We start from the raw sequence: 20,837 nt of genomic DNA, 5'->3' as shown, positions 1-20,837 counted from the left end.
TCAGTGGAACTATTTTCTTACTGCCCTGGTTGACATGGAAAAAGAGTATTACAATGAAGATTTCCCCAGACCATCTAGTCCTGGGAGATGATCATCATGCATTCCATTGCTTGGGTGTCTCAGGGCATCTGACGTTGAAATAGACAACTATCTTCTGGCTTCCCTGTTAAACAAGTATGGTTGTTTCTCTAATTTCATTTCATGACAGATAGTTTGATGTACTTCACTTTGAATTCACAACCTGTACCCAGTTTCAACCAATATAGCCAACATAAACCATTAACTGCAGCCCTTTACATTTTTTTTGTCAAGCTTAATTGTTCTTGAACCACAATATGATAGCTGAAAATCAAACATATGTCTTTCACAAGAGTATCTGGTTTGCTATGTAAGCTGCTAGGCCATAGCTCAAGACCTCCCATTAACTTTTTAAAATATGAAATTTTATTGTAATAATATGGAATAACTTGAACTTATTTTTAATTTCTAATATTCAATAGTTCCCTATGTTGTTTTTCTATAAAAATGACAGAATTATATTATATCTTTATACAAGCTGTGGAATCTATTTCACCCAGGAAATGGTTTTCTGAATCAACAAGCTCAACCCTCATTGCTTTCTGACTTACTATCCTGCTGGCTCCGACTCTTTTCTCATGGTGGTTTTTAAAGTGTATATATAGCCCACTTTTGATTACAAATCATTATCAATAACTTTGGTTAATTTTGTGATAATATATTGCTATATCACTTGAATAACTGTAAATATCTGATGGGAAGTCTCGAGTGACAATTAAGGTGTGTTTACATTTAAATTCCTGCTGTTCATGGGAAAGGACATTTAGACAGAGTCTGTTTTGGCACTTTGGGTAGCCTAGAACTTGCTAGGTAGACAGGGTTAGCCTCAAACTCACAAATAACCCATCTCTGCCTTCTGATTTCTGAAGTTAAAGGAATGTGCCAACATCCTAGCTCACATTTATCATTAAACAAAAAGACTAATTTAACAGGATATCATAGAGAGGCCTGGAAGGAACTGAACTAAAAATCCTCCTGTCTTATCATTTTCCTTTGTTCATGATCACATGCATTTTCCCCGTGCCTGGCTAAGAGGCTCCATTATGACTTATCTTGATTCCATTGTTGGTAACATTTTCAAGGTAAGTTCATGGTCTCATGGTGCCCATTCTAAATAGAATCACAGCAATTAGGAGATACTGAATATCAAATAAATCAATGTTTTGATTCATTTCCTATAAGAAACATACTATATTAAATCCTACTTAAACACATGTCCTTTTCAGTTTTACCAACTGTAATTCAGCCTATATCATCCATTCCCATCCTTTAAATCTGGAAAGCTTGGTATATGCTTATTTTGTGGACATTTTAACCTTGATTTATTTTCAACTTTACATGTATTGGAGAGAAATCAAGAATAGCCACATAGAACAGGTGGAACTGAAATTATAGAGCACTCAAATAACACAGAGCAGACACAGCCAGTCTCAGTGAGAGTGTGATGACAGTCAGGAAGCCCTGTGTTCTACTTGAAGAAGGTTGGACAATAATGATTAGCTGAGATCTCCGGTTTTTATGGAAATGCAAAACCCATAGTAAGTAAGATATGAGGGAAGACATCTGAGGTGCTATCAGGTACAGACCCTTAGCAATGTCAAATGGCTGCTAGAGAAATCTCAATTCGGTGTCTAGAACACAGGCAGAAAATGCAGTATTCTGTATCTGTTTATAATGTTCTTATAGAGCAATGTGCTGGGTCTTCAGCAACCTTGTTCAACATCAATCATTTTACCCCCTAGCTATTGGTAAACTGTCTTGTTTATACTGTGAATGTGGCAAAGATATTCGGGAAGGGATAGTGACAGCATTGTCTCTGTGTGCTGAGTCTTTATGTATTTTTTTTTATCATTTCTTTAATGTCATCAGTGATCACCTCATTTCCTGCAGTCAATACTTATATTTCCATCTTTACATACTGAAAATTTATAATATGTACTGGACCTGATGGTACTAAGTCAAACAGTTCTCTGAAGGTGTAGTGAGGATGAATATAGGAAAGACAGAGAAGACTCAGGGACAAAGGTTAGAAATTGGGAGGGCTTTTTATTCAATACTATGTCAACCTCAAGTTTAATACTCTTAGGCTTTATATATGTTATAGTATCTTGGTAAACAAAGTTACAAGTTAATAGAAATAGTTTGCTAAAATGTACACAAGACATTCCTTCCCATCCCAAACCCTCTGCTCTTTCTGCCAAGGTCAGTAGAATTTTCATCCCCTTACCTTGAACCACAGTCTCGAGAACATCCTTTTCTCCTTTCATAGTTCAGAAGTCCAGGAAATCTGCCAACAGGACCTGGCCTGTTTTGAATCCTCCTGGCAGGCAGACTTTTTCTCTCCCCTTTTTCTCTCTGCTTCAGAGAAGTGGCAAAATGGCTCTCAATCCCCCCCCTCTTTTAAATATTTATACTAGCCCAAGCTGTCTCAGCTATTGGCAAAGACTGTGATTGTCTTACGTGTTCCCTTAAGAAGCATGGATCTTAACCATATTGAAGCAATGAATCCAAGCATCATGCTGTGTCTAGGTTGATCCACTTCTGAAAGAATCTTAGCTGTCTTATACTACTGGCCTTTGCAATGGGAGATGTAACCTATTAAGTTATAGTTTTGTGCCATGTATGTTAGAGATCTGCACAGATGTTTAAAAAGAACCGAGGGCTCACTTAACCATAGGTGGTAACAGGCATAATCCTATAACCATTAGAGTTCCTAAAGCTAGTACTGAAAAGTCCAAATGAGTAAATGAAGACCAGGAAGGCATGCTTAATTGTCCTAACCATTTTGAGGCAGTTTTGTAGCACCAAATTGCAGGGCTGTAGATAAATCATTAGGTCTATTCAAAGATTTTTGAATTTCATGTAAGCCTCTATCTGAATACCAAGATTCTGAAACATTAACTAGAAGCATAACAAATGAAGGTTGATGAAATACCTTTACAGCAATTCCTTGTACAAAAATCAGACATACAATTAGTTAAATTACAGTATGCCCAGTTACATTGAATCTAAAACCATACATAGTTATATTACTTTTCCCTCCAACAACAAATATAGTAGGAAAATGCAGGCAAGTATATACCCCATCCCACCTTGCCTGATAACAATCTGAAGCCATACAATTACTAACAGTACAATTGTCACAGGTTATATTAAACAAATCTTCAGACACAGAAACATTCATTTGCGCAATCATCAACACATGAGACTGTTGGTCTCTGGCGCCAGGTACTTTTCGCGGAGATCTCTCAACCAACTAGGTGCTCAGGTTCGGGTGAGGAGGAGAAAACTCGGGCAGGGAGGGGGAACAGCTTTCGCATCCCCCAGCTGCTGGTTCTTCTCCTTACCTCTGCTCCCTGCTGCTTTGGTTGCTCGGGCTAAGCCGAGACAGCAGGAGACTGACTAGCCAGCAAGGGGTTTAGGGGAGCTACTGGCAGAGATTTCAGGAAGAGCAGATCTCTTCCCCAAGAGGAGGTGTTACAGCTCTTATGATAGAAGCTCTCAGACGATGGAGTAAATCCTGCATCTTTTAATTCTGAACACCACAGTTAAACAGTTTTTTTTGTTTTTGTTTTTGTTTTTGTTTTTTTGTTTTTTGTTTTTTTGTTTTTTTGTTTTTTTTTTTTTTTGATGCGTCAGACCTCATCTACACATTTGGTGGCGTGGTCCTGTTTCTATGACTGATCTGTCTTGAGCCTATGTTATCTGTGGTCACGTCCTCATCTGTGGAGGAGGGGCTTGGGGCATTTGCTCTACTTGACTTGGTCTATCTCAAACCTCTCTACAGGGGTTTGGGGGGGGCTGCAGCTAATGAAACCCTGATCTGGGGGGGGGGGCTGGGAATGTGCCTGCTGTCCCTTTTAGGCTCTCCCAGGGATTCAGCTTATCTTGACCAGGAATCAGGGTACCTTTCACTGCCTGCTGCCCCACATGAGACAAGGATACAAAAACTGTTATAAAATCTTGACAAGAGACCGGTTTGTTTTCAGAGTGTATGCCCAGGGGAGTTCCATTTTGACTTAGCATTTCAGCCTGTAGAGTGGGACAATGGATGTCAAATCTCTTTTCGGTATCAACTTCTTGTTGATATTAGGATACTGCAAAGGTTCCCAGAAAGGCTTAGACACTAGCCAGAGGCTGGCAATGGGGCATTTATCAAAAGCATCTGGTTAGCTAATCCAGATGAAAGACAGGGAGCAATCACATTGGCTGAACTAGTTAAAACTAGCTTTCAGCAAGTCCAGAGTTGAGCAGTTCCACAGGTGAACCCTAGAGGGAGTCTGTCAGGCATGTGAAATCTGAGACAAATATAGATTAGAAACAGAAATTAAAATTATCTAACAAATTGTGACATGTAAGAAATCCTAAAACTAAGGGAAAATCCCATTTTCAAAAACAGGCAGGTGTACTTATCTGGAGTTCGTTTGATCTGTGACAGTTGGGATCAAGTCATATGACTTTTGATTCCCTGAATTGAATATGAAATTTGGTTTGCAAAAGAATACACGTTCCTATTTACTATTGTACTGAAATTGCTATTTATAAATTTAGTAAACAAGTGTTAGTTATAAAAGTTATAGTGTCAGCATCTAGTGCGTTGGAGCCCCTGGGTACAGTTGCAAATAACCAGGACACAGGGGATGCAGAGCAAAGGCAGAAGCAAGTGCATGCAGTCGCAAGCTTTATAATCCTTAAATAGATATGAATATGTATTACCGCAATTTCCATTTCGGCAAGATACCATAAGATTGTTATTCCCACGATACCAGGAATAACTGAGGCAAGATTAAATGAAGAAGTAAGACTGCCTCATTCACCCCCCCCCCCCACCTAACACTACTTCATCCTTCCCTCTGCATCCTCCTTCTTTGGGGCATCAGTCTCTACAGGATTATGCACATCATCTCCCATTGAGTTCAGACAAGGCAGCCCTCTGCTACGTATGTGATGGGGGACACAGGACAGCCCAGGCATGCCTTTTGGTTGTTGCCTTAGACTCTGGGAGCTCTTAAAGGTCTCGATATCCTTGTTGTTCCTACAGGGTTGCCATCTCCTTCGTCTTCTTCCCCTAATTCTTTTATAGGGGTCCCCGATCATAGTCCAATGATTGGCAGTAATAATCTACATCTTTCTCAGCCAGCAGCTTGTAGAACCTCTCAGAGGACAGCCATGCTAGGCTCTTGTCTGCACGCACAACATGATATCAGTAAAAGTGTCGGGGTTTGGTGTCCACCCATGGGATGGATCCCAAATTGGACTGGTCACTGTATGGCCTATCCTTCAATTTCTGCTCCATTTTTCTTCCTGCATTTCTTTTTGAAAGGAACAATTCTAGGTCAAAAATTTTGAGGGTAGGTTGGTATGATCCCATTCCTCCACTAGGAGCACTGTCTATCTACTGGAGGTGGTCTCTTCAGGTTCCATATCCCCACTGTCTGGCATTTCAGGTAAGATCATCCTCATGAATCCTGACAGACTCTCACATAACACGTCTCTGGGATTTTCTATTGCCCTCCCCCTGCCCTGCAATCCCAGTAGCTGCTTATTTCCATTCTTCCTCCTGACACCTCTGGATTTCTCACCTGTCTACCCTCATAACTGATCTCCTTCCCCCCACCTCCTTTCACCTCTCCCAATCAGGCTCCTTGATCCCTCTGCCTCTCATGATTCTTTTGTTCCCCCTTCTAAATGATATTGAAGAATCCTCACATGGGACGTTCGTTATTCTTGTTAAACTTCTTAGGGTCTGTGGGTTGTATCATGGGTATTCTGTACTTTTTGGATAATATCCACTTATCAGTGAATACATAGCATGCACTTTTGGGTCTGGGTTAACTTACTTGGGATGATATTTTCTAGTTCCTTCCATTTGCCTTTGAAGTTTGAAATAACTCATTTTTAATAGCTGAGTACTATTCCATTGTGTAAACAAACCACATTTTCTATATCCATTCTTTGATTGAGGGACATCTGGGATATTTCCAGTTTTTGGCTATTACAAATGAGGCTGTTATGAACACAATGGAGGACATATTGTTGTGGTAGGGTGGAACATTTTTGGGTATATGCCCAGGAGTGGTATAGCTGGGTCTTCAGGTAGAACTATTTCCAGTTTTCTGAGTAACTGTCAGATAGATTTCCAGAGTGGTTTTACCAGTTTGCAATCCAATCAGCAACGAAGAGAGTGTTCCCCTTTCTTTACATCCTCACCATCAGGTATTGTCACTTGAGGTTTTGATCTTAGCCATTCTGTTTGATATAAGGTGGGATATCTGGGTCATTTTGATTTGCATTTCCCCAATGACTAAGGATATCAACCATTTTTTCAGTTGCTTCTCTAACATTCAAAATTCCTGTGTTGAGATTTCTCTCTTAAGCTCTGTACCTCCTTTTTAAATCAGTTTAGTTTTTGGAGTCTACCTTTTTGTGTTCTTTATATATTTTTAATAGTAACCTTCTAAGAGTTTTATGGTTAGAGAAGATATTTTCCCAATCTGTATATTGTTTTGTTCTATCGACAGTGTCCTTTGCCTTATAGAAGCTTTTCAGTTTCATGAGGTCCCATTTGTCATTTGTTGACTTTAGAGCCTGAGGCATTGATGTTCTGTTCAGGAAAATTTTCCCTGGGCCAATGTATTTGAGGTTTGTTCCCACTTTCTCTTTTATTAGATTCAGTGTATCTGGTTTTATGTTGAGGTCCTTGTTCCACTTGGGCATGAACTTTGTACAAGATGATACTTATGTATCAATTTGCATTCTTCTACAACCAGACTGACAGTTAGACCAACATCATTTGTTGAAGACATTTTTCTTTTTCCACTGTCTGATTTTGGCTTTTTGTCAAATGCAAAGTGTCCATACATGTATGTGTTTATTTCTAGGCCTTCAATTGTATTCCATTGATTGACATGTCTGTCTCTGTACCAATACCATGTGTTTTTTTCACTATTTTACTACTATTTATCACTTGGTAGGACAACTTGAGGTCAGAAATGGTGATTCCCCTAGCAGGTATTTTGATATCTTGGGGGTTTTTTTCCATGTGAAGTTGAGAATTGCTCTTTTCATGTTTATGAGGAATTACGTTGTAATTTTGATGGGGTATATATTGAATCTTTAGATTTATTTTGGTAAATGGCCATTTTTCCTGTGTGAATCCTATCTATCAATGAGCATGGGAGATCTTTCCATCTTCTGAGGTCTTCTTCAATTTCTTTCTTCAGAGACTTTAGGTTCTTGCCATACAGATCATCCACTTGCCTGGCTAGAGTTATACCAAGTTATTTTATTCTATTTGTGGCTACTGTGAAGGGTATTGTTTCCCTTATTTTTTTTTCTCAGCTGGTTTATCATTTGTATAAAGTAAGGCTACTGATTTGAGTTAATTTTACATCTAGCCTCTTTGCTCAAGATGTTTATCAGGTGTACGAGTTCTCTGTTAGAATTTTTGGGGTTCCTTTTATATACTATCATATCATCAACAGTCATATATTGTCTTCTTCATTTACATTTAGTATCCCCTTGATCTCCTTTGGTTATCTAATTGCTCTAGCTAGAACTTTAAGTACTATTTTGAATAGATAGGGAGAGAGTGATTAGCTTTGTCTCTTTCCTGATTATTTTGTGTGTGTGGGGGGGGGGTTGCTTCAAGTTTCTCACCATTTAATTTGATGTTGGCTGGTGGTTTGCTCTATATTGCTTTCATTATGTTTAGGTAGGTGCCATGAATTCTTGATCTCTTCAAGACTATTAACATGAAGGGGTCTTATATTTATCAAAGGCATTTACATAATTTAATATGATGATCATGTGACTTTTTTCTTTGTGTTTGGTTATATAATGGGTTAAAGTGATGGATTTTAGCATGTTAAACCATCCATGCATCCCTGCTATGAAGTCTATTTGATCATGGTAAATGACAGTTTTGATATGTTCTTGTATTCAGTTTGTGAGAATTATATTGATTATTTTTGCATCAATATTCTTAAATGAAATTGGTCTGAAATTCCCTTTCTTTGTTGCTTTTTTGCTTGGTTTAGGTATCAGAGTAACTATGGCTTTATAGAATGACTTAGGTAATATTCCTTTTTGTGGAAAATATTCAATTTTGTGGAATAGTTTGAGGTGTATTGGTATTAGCTTTTTTTTCAAAGTCTGGTAGATTTCTGCATTAAAGCCATCTGTCTGTGAGAGGCCAGGTTGGGAGGGTTTCAGTGATTGCATCTAGCTCCTTATGGGTAATGGAATGTTATAAATAGTTATCTGACTTTGACTTGACTTAGGTACCTTGTATCTGTCTACAAAATTTAGTATCATCAAAGTATCTTTATGGATTGTTCTAGTCTGTGTAGGGTGTTCAGACTAGTTAACATGAAATTTTACTCCAACCGTAAGTAAGTCTTTATTCACCATGGGAAGGATGGCACAAAGAATCTTTTCTGTTTGATTCACCTGAGTCTATTTTCAGGTGGACTTCCTCTGTCATATCTGATCCATATAACTCTGGAAGGGGTCCAGAACCTAATCTCCTTTTCTGTGAACACAAAAGTAGAGCTTTTCTCCCAAAATAGGATGTACTTGAGCCAGTAACCAGAAAAACTATTAGTTTTGAAAGGCCCCCGGAGCGGGGAGACCCTCACTCAAGTCTCCGGATGATTCAACCCCCCAAGAACTCACGTGAGACCGACCTTGCTGTAATAAACATGAGGTTTATTGATAGGAACCAGTGCACTGGGGTCGAGATTCGTATCCCACGCAGGGGCAGTGGAGTTCGACCCCGAAAGGCTGGGAGAAAGGGTATTTAAAGGGAGAAACCACAACCCGAGGGGGCAGGGATGGTGTCATTGGAAAGTGTCGAGAATACTAATGAAAAATCACAAGGAGGAGCTTCCTGTTTCTCAAGATTGTTAAACTTTATGGTCCATCAGTTCCTGGGAGGAGCTTCCTGTTTCTCAAGATTATTCTCTAAGATTTTAATCTAACTTTATGGTCAGCTAGTACAGGTAGAGGGCAGGGTCTGGAATTTGAGATATTTGGGGCTTTTTTAAACTTCTGACTTCTTAGCTGCATTTTTTATTCTTTCAGTTTGACTTCTCTCCCAGAGGAATAATATAACCACAAAATGCAAAATCACACCCATTTTGAAAATCAAAACAATCCAAAACAAAGTAAATTAAAATACTGCATGAGCCTATTAGACTTTTTCTATTGTGTCATGCCAGGAAATTAACCCAAAAATTACTGTGGAGCTCATGATTGAAGGATATGTGTTATCCTGCAAGACTTCTTCAAAACTTTCCTAAGGCATTTGTTTCTCATACGGTCTCCCCGTGTCTTCTCTTGGAGAAAGCAGCCTTTCTTTCCTGCCTTCCTCCAGTTCAGCCTGTCTCTGCACATCAGGACTCCTAGTGCCTCTGGACCCAATATCTTTGTACTAGTTTTGAACTGTGGGGAGAATTCCCCATGTGGCACAGGCAAAAGTCTGTATTTTCTTCTATCTTTAAAAATAATTAAACCAAAATTCTATTCTATGATTATCTGTTTGTAGGAAGAAGGCTTCCTTTACTTTCTTGCTCTCTGCCTCAGAGCAGCCATCCCTTCTCTTTTCACAGCAGGGGATCTCAGAGGCTGTGAGCTGAGTCTGCCCCTGTGTTCTTTACGGTTTCTGCACCTGAGTCATCATGCAACCTGACTCTGCTCAAACTTGACTTCACTCTGATCACCCAGATTAAATCTCTAATTTATAGGCCAAAATCCCCAAATTTTCAGTGGATTACTGCCTCACGCATAGGGTCACCACCTGTATCATGAATTCATAATTAGTGAATTTCATGCTACCACTAGCAAGGCACCAGCAGACAGGGCAGGCTGTTCTCAGCCTGGCAGACTCCCATGGTGGATCTTCTGCTCACATTCTCAAGCCATCTGTCCCATGTGGTTGGTTGTCACAAATTCCCATAACCTGGAAAAAAAATCAAACTCTAGAGTCTTGTAATATATCAGTCAGATTTTTATCAGTAAATTCTCAACCCACAAAACACCCACACAATTTACACAGAGCTGATTGATATTGATATAAACTGCCCACCTAGATAAGAGAAATTGTTCTGTAATTATCCATCCCTTATAAAATATTCATAGCTATCTGTGGCTATTTAAAGTCACACAGAATTTGGACCATCTTCCCCTTCTTCCATTTTCCTTCCATCTTCTGCCCCAGCTCCCTCTCCCCTCTAAAACTTTTAGCCAGTCTTCCTTTCCCACTGCCCAATCATAGGCTTCAGTCTTGTCTTTCACCTTCCCTTACCTGCTTCTGCAATCTACAAATGTGCTTAGTTTGCATTTGTAGCATTGATGTTCAGAATTGATATTTCATCATGGTGAATTTCTCCTCTGATGAGTATGAACTGTCCTTTATCATCTCCTTTGATTACTTTAAGCTAAACGTATATTTTACTGTGTATTAAAATTGTGACTTCATTTTGGTTCTCAGGACCATTTGCTTAGAAAAAAAAATTCCAGCCTTTAACTCTGAGGTTGTGTCTGTTTTTGTTGCTGAGGTATATTACTTGTATGAAGCAAAATGATGGATTATGTTTGCTTATCCAATCTGTTAGACTGTCTTTTTATTGGTGGATTTTGTTAATGTTGTGAGATATTAAAGTTCATTTTTTTTGTTGTTGTTGGGCATGGTACTGTGTGTGTGTGTGTGTGTGTGTGTGTGTGTGTGTGTGTGTGTGTGTGTCATGTGTTTCTCTTCTTTTTTTGGTGATAAGGTTATTTCATGTTTGTGTGTGTGTGTGTGTGTGTGTGTGTGTGTGTATCTTCTTGGGTATAGCTATCCCCTTTGTGTTGGAGTTTCCCTTTGTAAGGGTAGATTAGTAGAAAGATATTGTTTAAATTGGGTTTTATCTGTTCAAAATCTTCTGGCTTTTAGAATATCTGTTGAGAAGTCTGTTGTAACTCTGATAGGTCTGCCTTTATATGTTTTTTGACCTTTTTCCATTACTGTTTTTAATATTCTTTCTTTGTTCTGTGCATTTAGTGTTTTGATTATTATGTGATCAGAGGATTTTCTTTTCTGGTCTAATCTACTTGATGTTTTGAAGTCTTCTTGTACACTTATGGTCATCTCTTTCTTTAAATTAAGGAAGTTTTTTTCTATGATTTTGTTGAATATTTTTTCTGGCCCTTTGAACTTGGCATCTTCACCCTCTTCTATTCCTATTATTCTTAGGTTTGGTCTTTACATTGTGTCTTGAATTTTCTTGATGTTTTGGTTTAGGAGCTTTTTACACTTTGTGTTTTTTTGATGGATGTGTCAACATCTTCTATGGTATCTTCTATGTCTAAAATTCTTTGTTCTATCTCTTGTATTCTTTTGGTTATGCTTGCATCTATAGCTACTGATCGTTTTACTAAGGATTTCATCTACAGATTTTCCTCCACTAGTGATTTCTTTATTGGTTTTATTTCAATTTTTATGTGTTGAATAGTATTGTTCAATTTCTTAACTTGCTTTTCTTGTGAGTTTTTCTGTATTTCTTTTAGGGCTTTATTCATTTCCTCTTTAAGTGTTTCTACATATTTACCTGTGCTTTCCTATATTTCTATATGGGAGTTATTTATATCCTCCTTAAATTTATCTATCATCTACATGAGATGAGATTTCATGCCAGAATAGTGCTTTTCAGGTGTGTCAGAGTATCCAGGACTTGCTTTGTTGAGAGATCTGAGTTCCAATGTTGCCAAATTACATTGGCTTCTGTTGTTTATTTTCTTGCATTTGCCTCTTGCTGTCTGGTTATTTCTGGTGCTAACTGACCTGGGTGTGTTGAACTGGAGCAGGACTCGTTGAAGACAGGTAGAGGTGTGTGACCTGGGTTTGAGCAGGCCTCCTCTTAGTCAGGAACCACTGTCTCTGGTTAGGGCAGGCCTCCAGTTTCCCTGATTAGTGCAAGTCTCAGGTATCCCTGTGTCTCAGGTTAAGGCAGACCTCCTAGGAACCAGGTTCACTTTGGGGTCTGGGACAGGCATTTTGATCTGCCATAGTTTCAGTTGGAGGTGTAGACTGGAAAGAAAATTGGGCTCAAGAAGTGTTGGATAGATACCACATGTTGTCTCTGTGTAGGTCCCAAATGGCATGGGTATTCAGCCAAGGGTCTTACATATGTTCCTAGTTATGGAAGACTTCCTGTTAGACAGGTAGGCTGTCCAGAGTGGGAGCCATACCCTTCTTTCATAAGTTCAGAAGGTATAGGCCATTTAGGTATAAAATTTATATAGAGCTTTTTCCTAGGCGGCTGCCGAAGATGGCGGAGGGGCAGGTTCTAGTATTGAATGGCCGGGGCCATCTTCTGGGCCGCCTGGCGGCCATTGTGGCCAAGCAGGTACTGCTGGGCCAGAAGGTGGTGGTTGTACGCTGTGAGGGCATCAACATTTCTGGAAATTTCTACAGAAACAAGTTAAAGTATCTGGCCTTTCTCCGAAAGTGGATGAACACCAACCCGTCTCGAGGCCCCTACCACTTCCGAGCCCCAAGCCGCATTTTTTGGCGCACTGTGCGAGGCATGCTGCCGCACAAGACCAAGAGAGGCCAGGCTGCCCTGGAACGCCTCAAGGTGTTGGATGGGATCCCTCCACCCTATGAAAAGAAAAAGCGGATGGTGGTCCCTGCTGCCCTCAAGGTTGTGCGGCTGAAGCCTACCAGAAAGTTTGCTTACCTGGGGGGTCTGGCTCATGAGGTCGGGTGGAAGTACCAGGCAGTGACAGCTACTCTGGAGGAGAAACGGAAGGAAAAGGCAAAGATCCACTACCGGAAGAAGAAGCAGTTCTTGAGGCTAAGGAAACAGGCAGAAAAGAATGTGGAGAAGAAAATCTTCAAGGTCCCAGAGGTCCTCAAGACCAATGGACTCTTGGTGTGAACCCAATAAAGACTGTTTGTGCCTCAAAAAAAATTTATATAGAATATTGAAATTTTTTTCGGTATTCCGTATTAGTATTGTTTAGTATATGGATAGGACACAATGAATTTTGGAAGGGAATATAGGACTCTATTGAAAGCTGAGTTTTATGGTTTAAAGGTTTTAGGGGGACAATTTGAAAGAGCCATCATCAGCAAACCTATGTGGCTATGGACTTTGAGTGTGACTGATCCACAACCTGGAATCAGTAATAGTCATGCCAATTATGATGCATTGTGTGAAAGATTCTATTTGTAATCAAGTTATAACCTGACAGATTTTGTTTCAATAGATTAAGTGGAATGTTTATTTCCTACATAAATAAGGGTAATTATAATTGTCTGAGATGCTCTTTGATTGTAATGAAGAAACTGAAGTTATATTTATTGATGAATGGATGTACAATGGACATAACACTTCCCTGCAAATATCTGTGGTTAATGAATGAGATATTTGCTATTGCATACCTCATTCATGAAAGAGGAAGTCTTCCTATCCATGTAGAGTGATGAGTGCAGATACTCATAACTGCTTCAATGCTTTGAATAAATTGTACTTCTGTGCTGTATCAAACCAAGGTTCAAGTTATTGAAGAAACAGAAAACAGCATGTGATTAATGGGAAACAAATAGGAGAAGAAGGTTTTACTAATAAATGATGTCAAAAATTTAATGAAAATATAACACCAATACTTCTAATAGTATTCTATAAAATGAAAATGGGATAGAGGCTGTCACATGTTCCACGTAGTACAACTTGGAATCAGATATCTTATTCCAACAAGAAATAAAGGGACAATGAACTAGAAGGAAACTATGGAGTAATGTCTGTTAAACATGGAAGCAAAATTTTATTTTATATACCCATCAAGTATTGTAGTTAATACCTTACAATTGCCATCCAACAGAATAACTTAAGGGAAGTAAAGAAACTAAATATTTCCTTGATAATCAGGATGGATGCTGTGGTGTGTGGTGTGCATTCTTTCCACCATGTTAAGTCAATAACATGAGCTTTAGGCAAAAAGAAAAGAAAGTTCAAGAAATACTATTTCTGTAACAAGCAACATAGAGAATGTCTCTGTAGAAAACAACATAGAGCCTCACCTCTAAATCCTGGCAAAAGCAAATTTAACATTATTGAAGAACCTGAATGTTTGACCTGTAGGCTTGATATAATCAGTATAATGTAGATTCCAGTCCAATGCTCATGTGCACCACATGAATTCCAAAAGACTGCTACAGCACAGGATGGCATTTCAGTAGCAACACAATGGAGTGAAGTGTCAGCCTCCATGAACATTCCCAATTCAATTGGTAGTACTATGTCAATGTCATGTGTATAGAATATCACAACAAGACTTTCAATTTGCCCAATCTGCAAAAATACTGAAAAATACTTAAACTGATAAGGTCATAATTCAACCAAAGCATAAAAAATTCTTATTTATAGTAACTAAGATAGTACAATAAACTCCATAGCAGGATTTTACTATAATCCAGTGACATACCAACCGTTCCAAAATAGAGTTAAAGACTCCTCTTAATTCAGTGTGGATATTATGGGCAAAATATAAGGTAGTTCAAAAAAAATACAAATCAAATTCAATGCTCCATGTGCTACTAATTGTAATCTAACTGAGTTACATAAATGAGCATATCAGACACACATGTGTTGTTGCAATGTAATCCAAGACAGGATTGTATTAAAACAAATACGGAGTTCTCTGCACCCAAATCCCGTGGGAGGGAGAGCTAAACCTTCAGAGAGGCAGACAAGCCAGGGAAACCAGAAGAGACTGCTCTCTGCACACACATCTCAGACGCCAGAGGAAAACACCAAAGGCCATCTGGAACCCTGGTGCACAGAAGCTCCTGGAAAGGGCGGCGCAGATCTTCCTGGTTGCTGCCGCCGCAGAGAGCTCATGGGCAGCACCCCGCGAGCGAACTTGAGCCTCAGGACCACAGGTAAGACCAACTTTTCTGCTGCAAGAAAGCTGCCTGGTGAGCTCGGGACACACGGAGGCAGAATTCCTCTAGGACCGGGCACGTCCTGTGTTTACCGGAAGTCCCACACCCGCAGATCCCGGCCTGCAGCAGCTCTCTGCTCCCAGACCCCGTGAGAGAGAGAGACCTCACCGCCTGGTCAGGTGGGCACTCCTGAGGCTGCAGAGCAGAAGAGACCACCAACACTGCCCACCCCTGCCCACATCCCTGGCCCAAGAGGAAACTGTATAAGGCCTCTGGGCTCCCGTGGGGGAGGGCCCAGGAGCGGCAGGACCCCTGCCTGAGACACCGGCGGAACCTGAAGGAAACAGACTGGATAAACAGTTCTCTGCACCCAAATCCCGTGGGAGGGAGAGCTAAACATTCAGAGAGGCAGACAAGCCTGGGAAACCAGAAGAGACTGCTCTCTGCACACACATCTCAGACGCCAGAGGAAAACACCAAAGGCCATCTGGAACCCTGATGCACTGAAGCTCCCGGAAAGGGCGGCACATATCTTCCTGGTTGCTGCCGCCACAGAGAGCCCGAGGGCAGCACCCCGCGAGCAAACTTGAGCCTCAGGACCACAGGTAAGACCAACTTTTCTGCTGCAAGTGACCTGCCTGGTGAACTCAAGACACAGGCCCACAGGAACAGCTGAAGACCTGTAGAGAGGAAAAACTACACGCTCAAAAGCAGAACACTCTGTCCCCATAACTGACTGAAAGAGAGGAAAACAGGTCTACAGCACTCCTGACACACAGGCTTATAGGACAGTCTAGCCACTGTCAGAAATAGCAGAACAAAGTAACACTAGAGATAATCTGATGGCGAGAGGCAAGCACAGGAACCCAAGCAATAGAAACCAAGACTACATGGCATCATCGGAGCCCAATTCTCCCACCAAAACAAACATGGAATATCCAAACACACCAGAAAAGCAAGATCTAGTTTCAAAATCATATTTGATCATGATGCTGGAGGACTTCAAGAAAGACATGAAGAACTCCCTTAGAGAAACACAGGAAAACATTAATAAACAAGTAGAAGCCTACGAAAGGAATCACAAAACTCCCTGAAAGAATTCCAGGAAAACATAAATAAACAAGTAGAAGCCCATAGAGAGGAGACACAAAAATCCCTGAAAGAATTCCAGGAAAACACAGTCAAACAGTTGAAGGAATTAAAAATGGAAATAGAAGCAATCAAGAAAGAACACATGGAAACAACCCTGGATATAGAAAACCAAAAGAAGAGACAAGGAGCTGTAGATACAAGCTTCACCAACAGAATACAAGAGATGGAAGAGAGAATCTCAGGAGAAGAAGATTCCATAGAAATCATTGACTCAACTGTCAAAGATAATGTAAAGCGGAAAAAGCTACTGGTCCAAAACATACAGGAAATCCAGGACTCAATGAGAAGATCAAACCTAAGGATAATAGGTATAGAAGAGAGTGAAGACTCCCAGCTCAAAGGACCAGTAAATATCTTCAACAAAATCATAGAAGAAAACTTCCCTAACCTAAAAAAAGGGATACCCATAGACATACAAGAAGCCTACAGAACTCCAAATAGATTGGACCAGAAAAGAAACACCTCCCGTCACATAATTGTCAAAACACCAAACGCACAAAATAAAGAAAGAATATTAAAAGCAGTAAGGGAAAAAGGACAAGTAACATATAAAGGCAGACCTATCAGAATCACACCAGACTTCTCGCCAGAAACTATGAAGGCCAGAAGATCCTGGACTGATGTCATACAGACCCTAAGAGAACACAAATGCCAGCCCAGGTTACTGTATCCTGCAAAACTCTCAATTAACATAGATGGAGAAACCAAGATATCCCATGACAAAACCAAATTTACACAATATCTTTCTACAAATCCAGCACTACAAAGGATAGTAAATGGTAAAGCCCAACATAAGGAGGCAAGCTATACCCTAGAAGAAGCAAGAAACTAAAGGTCTTGGCAACAAAACAAAGAGAAAAAAAGCACACAAACATAACCTCACATCCAAATATGAATATAACAGGAAGCAATAATCACTATTCCTTAATATCTCTCAACATCAGTGGCCTCAACTCCCCAATAAAAAGACATAGATTAACAAACTGGATACGCAACGAGGACCCTGCATTCTGCTGCCTACAGGAAACACACCTCAGAGACAAAGACAGACACTACCTCAGAGTGAAAGGCTGAAAAACAACTTTCCAAGCAAATGGTCAGAAGAAGCAAGCTGGAGTAGCCATTCTAATATCAAATAAAATCAATTTCCAACTAAAAGTCATCAAAAAAGATAAGGAAGGACACTTTATATTCATCAAAGGAAAAATCCACCAAGATGAACTCTCAATCCTAAATATCTATGCCCCAAATACAAGGGCACCTACATACGTAAGAGAAACCTTACTGAAGCTCAAAACACACATTGCACCTCACACAATAATAGTGGGAGATTTCAACACCCCACTCTCATCAATGGACAGATCATGGAAACAGAAATTAAACAGAGATGTAGACAGACTAAGAGAAGTCATGAGCCAAATGGACTTAACGGATATTTATAGAACATTCTATCCTAAAGCAAAAGGATATACCTTCTTCTCAGCTCCTCATGGTACTTTCTCCAAAATTGACCATATAATTGGTCAAAAAACGGGCCTCAACAGGTACAGAAAGATAGAAATAATCCCATGCGTGCTATTGGACCACCATGGCCTAAAACTGGTCTTCAATAACAATAAGGGAAGAATGCCCACATATACGTGGAAATTGAACAATGCTCTACTCAATGATAACCTGGTCAAGGAAGAAATAAAGAAAGAAATTAAAAACTTTTTAGAATTTAATGAAAATGAAGGTACAACATACCCAAACTTATGGGACACAATGAAAGCTGTGCTAAGAGGAAAACTCATAGCGCTGAGTGCCTGCAGAAAGAAACAGGAAAGAGCATATGTCAGCAGCTTGACAGCACACCTAAAAGCTCTAGAACAAAAGGAAGCAAATACACCCAGGAGGAGTAGAAGGCAGGAAATAATCAAACTCAGAGCTGAAATCAACCAAGTAGAAACAATAAGGACCATAGAAAGAATCAACAGAACCAAAAGTTGGTTCTTTGAGAAAATCAACAAGATAGATAAACCCTTAGCCAGACTAACGAGAGGACACAGAGAGTGCGTCCAAATTAACAAAATCAGAAATGAAAAGGGAGACATATCTACAGATTCAGAGGAAATTCAAAAAATCATCAGATCTTACTATAAAAACCTATATTCAACAAAACTTGAAAATCTTCAGGAAATGGACAATTTCCTAGACAGATACCAGGTATCGAAGTTAAATCAGGAACAGATAAACCAGTTAAACAACCCCATAAGTCCTAAGGAAATAGAAGCAGTCATTAAAGGTCTCCCAACCAAAAAGAGCCCAGGTCCAGACAGGTTAAGTGCAGAATTCTATCAAACCTTCATAGAAGACCTCATACCAATATTATCCAAACTATTCCACAAAATTGAAACAGATGGATCAGTACCGAATACCTTCTACGAAGCCACAATTACTCTTATACCCAAACCACACAAAGACACAACAAAGAAAGAGAACTTCAGACCAATTTCCCTTATGAATATCGACGCAAAAATACTCAATAAAATTCTGGCAAACCGAATTCAAGAGCACATCAAAACAATCATCCACCATGATCAAGTAGGCTTCATCCCAGGCATGCAGGGATGGTTTAATATACGGAAAACCATCAATGTGATCCATTATATAAAAAAAACTGAAAGAACAAAACCACATGATCATTTCATTAGATGGTGAGAAAGCATTTGACAAAATTCAACACCCCTTCATTATAAAACTCCTGGAAAGAATAGGAAATCAAGGCCCATACCTAAACATAGTAAAAGCCATATACAACAAACCAGTTGCTAACATTAAACTAAATGGAGAGAAACTTGAAGCAATCCCACTAAAATCAGGGACTTGACAAGGCTGCCCACTCTCTCCCTACTTATTAAATATAGTTGTTGAAGTTCTAGCCAGAGCAATCAGAGAACAAAAGGAGATCAAGGGGATACAGATTGGAAAAGAAGAGGTCCAAATATCACTATTTGCAGATGATATGATAGTATATTTAAGTGATCCCAAAAGTTCCACCAGAGAACTACTAAAGCTGATAAACAACTTCAGCAAAGTGGCTGCATATAAAATTAATTCAAATAAATCAGTTGCCTTCCTCTATACAAAAGAGAAACAAGCCGAGAAAGAAATTAGGGAAACGACACCCTTCATAATAGACCCAAATAATATAAAGTACCTCGGTGTGACTTTAACCAAGCAAGTAAAAGATCTGTACAATAAGAACTTCAAGACACTGAGGAAAGAAATTGAAGAAGACCTCAGAAGATGGAAAGATCTCCCATGCTCGTGGATTGGCAGGATTAATATAGTAAAAATGGCCATTTTACCAAAAGCAATCTACAGATTCAATGCAATCCCCATCAAAATACCAATCCAATTCTTCAAAGAGTTAGACAGAACAATTTGCAAATTCATCTGGAATAACAAAAAACCCAGGATAGCTAAAGCTATCCTCAACAATAAAAGGACTTCAGGGGGAATCACTATCCCTGAACTCAAGCAGTATTACAGAGCAATAGTGATAAAAACTGCATGGTATTGGTACAGAGACAGTCAGATAGACCAATGGAGCAGAATTGAAGACCCAGAAATGAGCCCACACACCTATGGTCACTTGATTTTTGACAAAGGAGCCAAAATCATCCAATGGAAAAAAGATAGCATTTTCAGCAAATATGCTTGTTCAACTGGAGGTCAACATGTAGAAGAATGCGGATCGATCCATGCTTATCACCCTGTACAAAGCTTAAGTCCAAGCGGATCAAGGACCTCCACATGAAACCAGACACACTCAAACTAATAGAAGAAAAACTAGGGAAGCATCTGGAACACATGGGTACTGGAAAAAATTTCCTGAACAAAACACCAATGGCTTATGCTCTAAGATCAAGAATCGACAAATGGGATCTCATAAAGCTGCAAAGCTTCTGTAAGGCAAAGGACACTGTGGTTAGGACAAAACGGCAACCAACAGATTGGGAAAAGATCTTTACCAATCCTACAACAGATAGAGGCCTTATATCCAAAATATACAAAGAACTCAAGAAGTTAGACCGCAGGGAAACAAATAACCCTATTAAAAAATGGGGTTCAGAGCTAAACAAAGAATTCACAGCTGAGGAATGCCGAATGGCTGAGAAACACCTAAAGAAATGTTCAACATCTTTAGTCATAAGGGAAATGCAAATCAAAACAACCCTGAGATTTCACCTCACACCAGTGAGAATGGCTAAGATCAAAAACTCAGGTGACAGCAGATGCTGGCAAGGATGTGGAGAAAGAGGAACACTCCTCCATTGTTGGTGGGATTGCAGACTGGTAAAACCATTCTGGAAATCAGTCTGGAGGTTCCTCAGAAAATTGGACATTGAACTGCCTGAGGATCCAGCTATACCTCTCTTGGGCATATACCCAAAAGATGCCTCAACATATAAAAGAGACACGTGCTCCACTATGTTCATCGCAGCCTTATTTATAATAGCCAGAAACTGGAAAGAACCCAGATGCCCTTCAACAGAGGAATGGATACAGAAAATGTGGTATATCTACACAATGGAATATTACTCAGCTATCAAAAACAACGAGTTTATGAAATTTGTAGGCAAATGGTTGGAACCGGAAAATATCATCCTGAGTGAACTAACCCAATCAC

General features: G+C 39.6%; 1 pseudogene across 1 annotated transcript; it reads left to right on the top strand.

Moving 5' to 3' along the window:
• Positions 1-12,368: 12,368 nt before the first annotated feature.
• On the top strand, positions 12,369-13,034 carry Rpl13a-ps13 (ribosomal protein L13A, pseudogene 13; annotated as a pseudogene). Its single transcript, XR_015636837.1, has one exon. The product of XR_015636837.1 is annotated as a ribosomal protein L13A, pseudogene 13 (transcript).
• The last annotated feature ends 7,803 nt before the right edge of the window (positions 13,035-20,837 follow it).

Source organism: Rattus norvegicus, chromosome 14 (assembly GCF_021556685.1).
Source record: "Rattus norvegicus strain SHRSP/BbbUtx chromosome 14, alternate assembly SHRSP_T2T, whole genome shotgun sequence".
NCBI lineage: Eukaryota > Metazoa > Chordata > Mammalia > Rodentia > Muridae > Rattus > Rattus norvegicus.
This window is presented reverse-complemented; position numbering and strand designations above follow the sequence as displayed.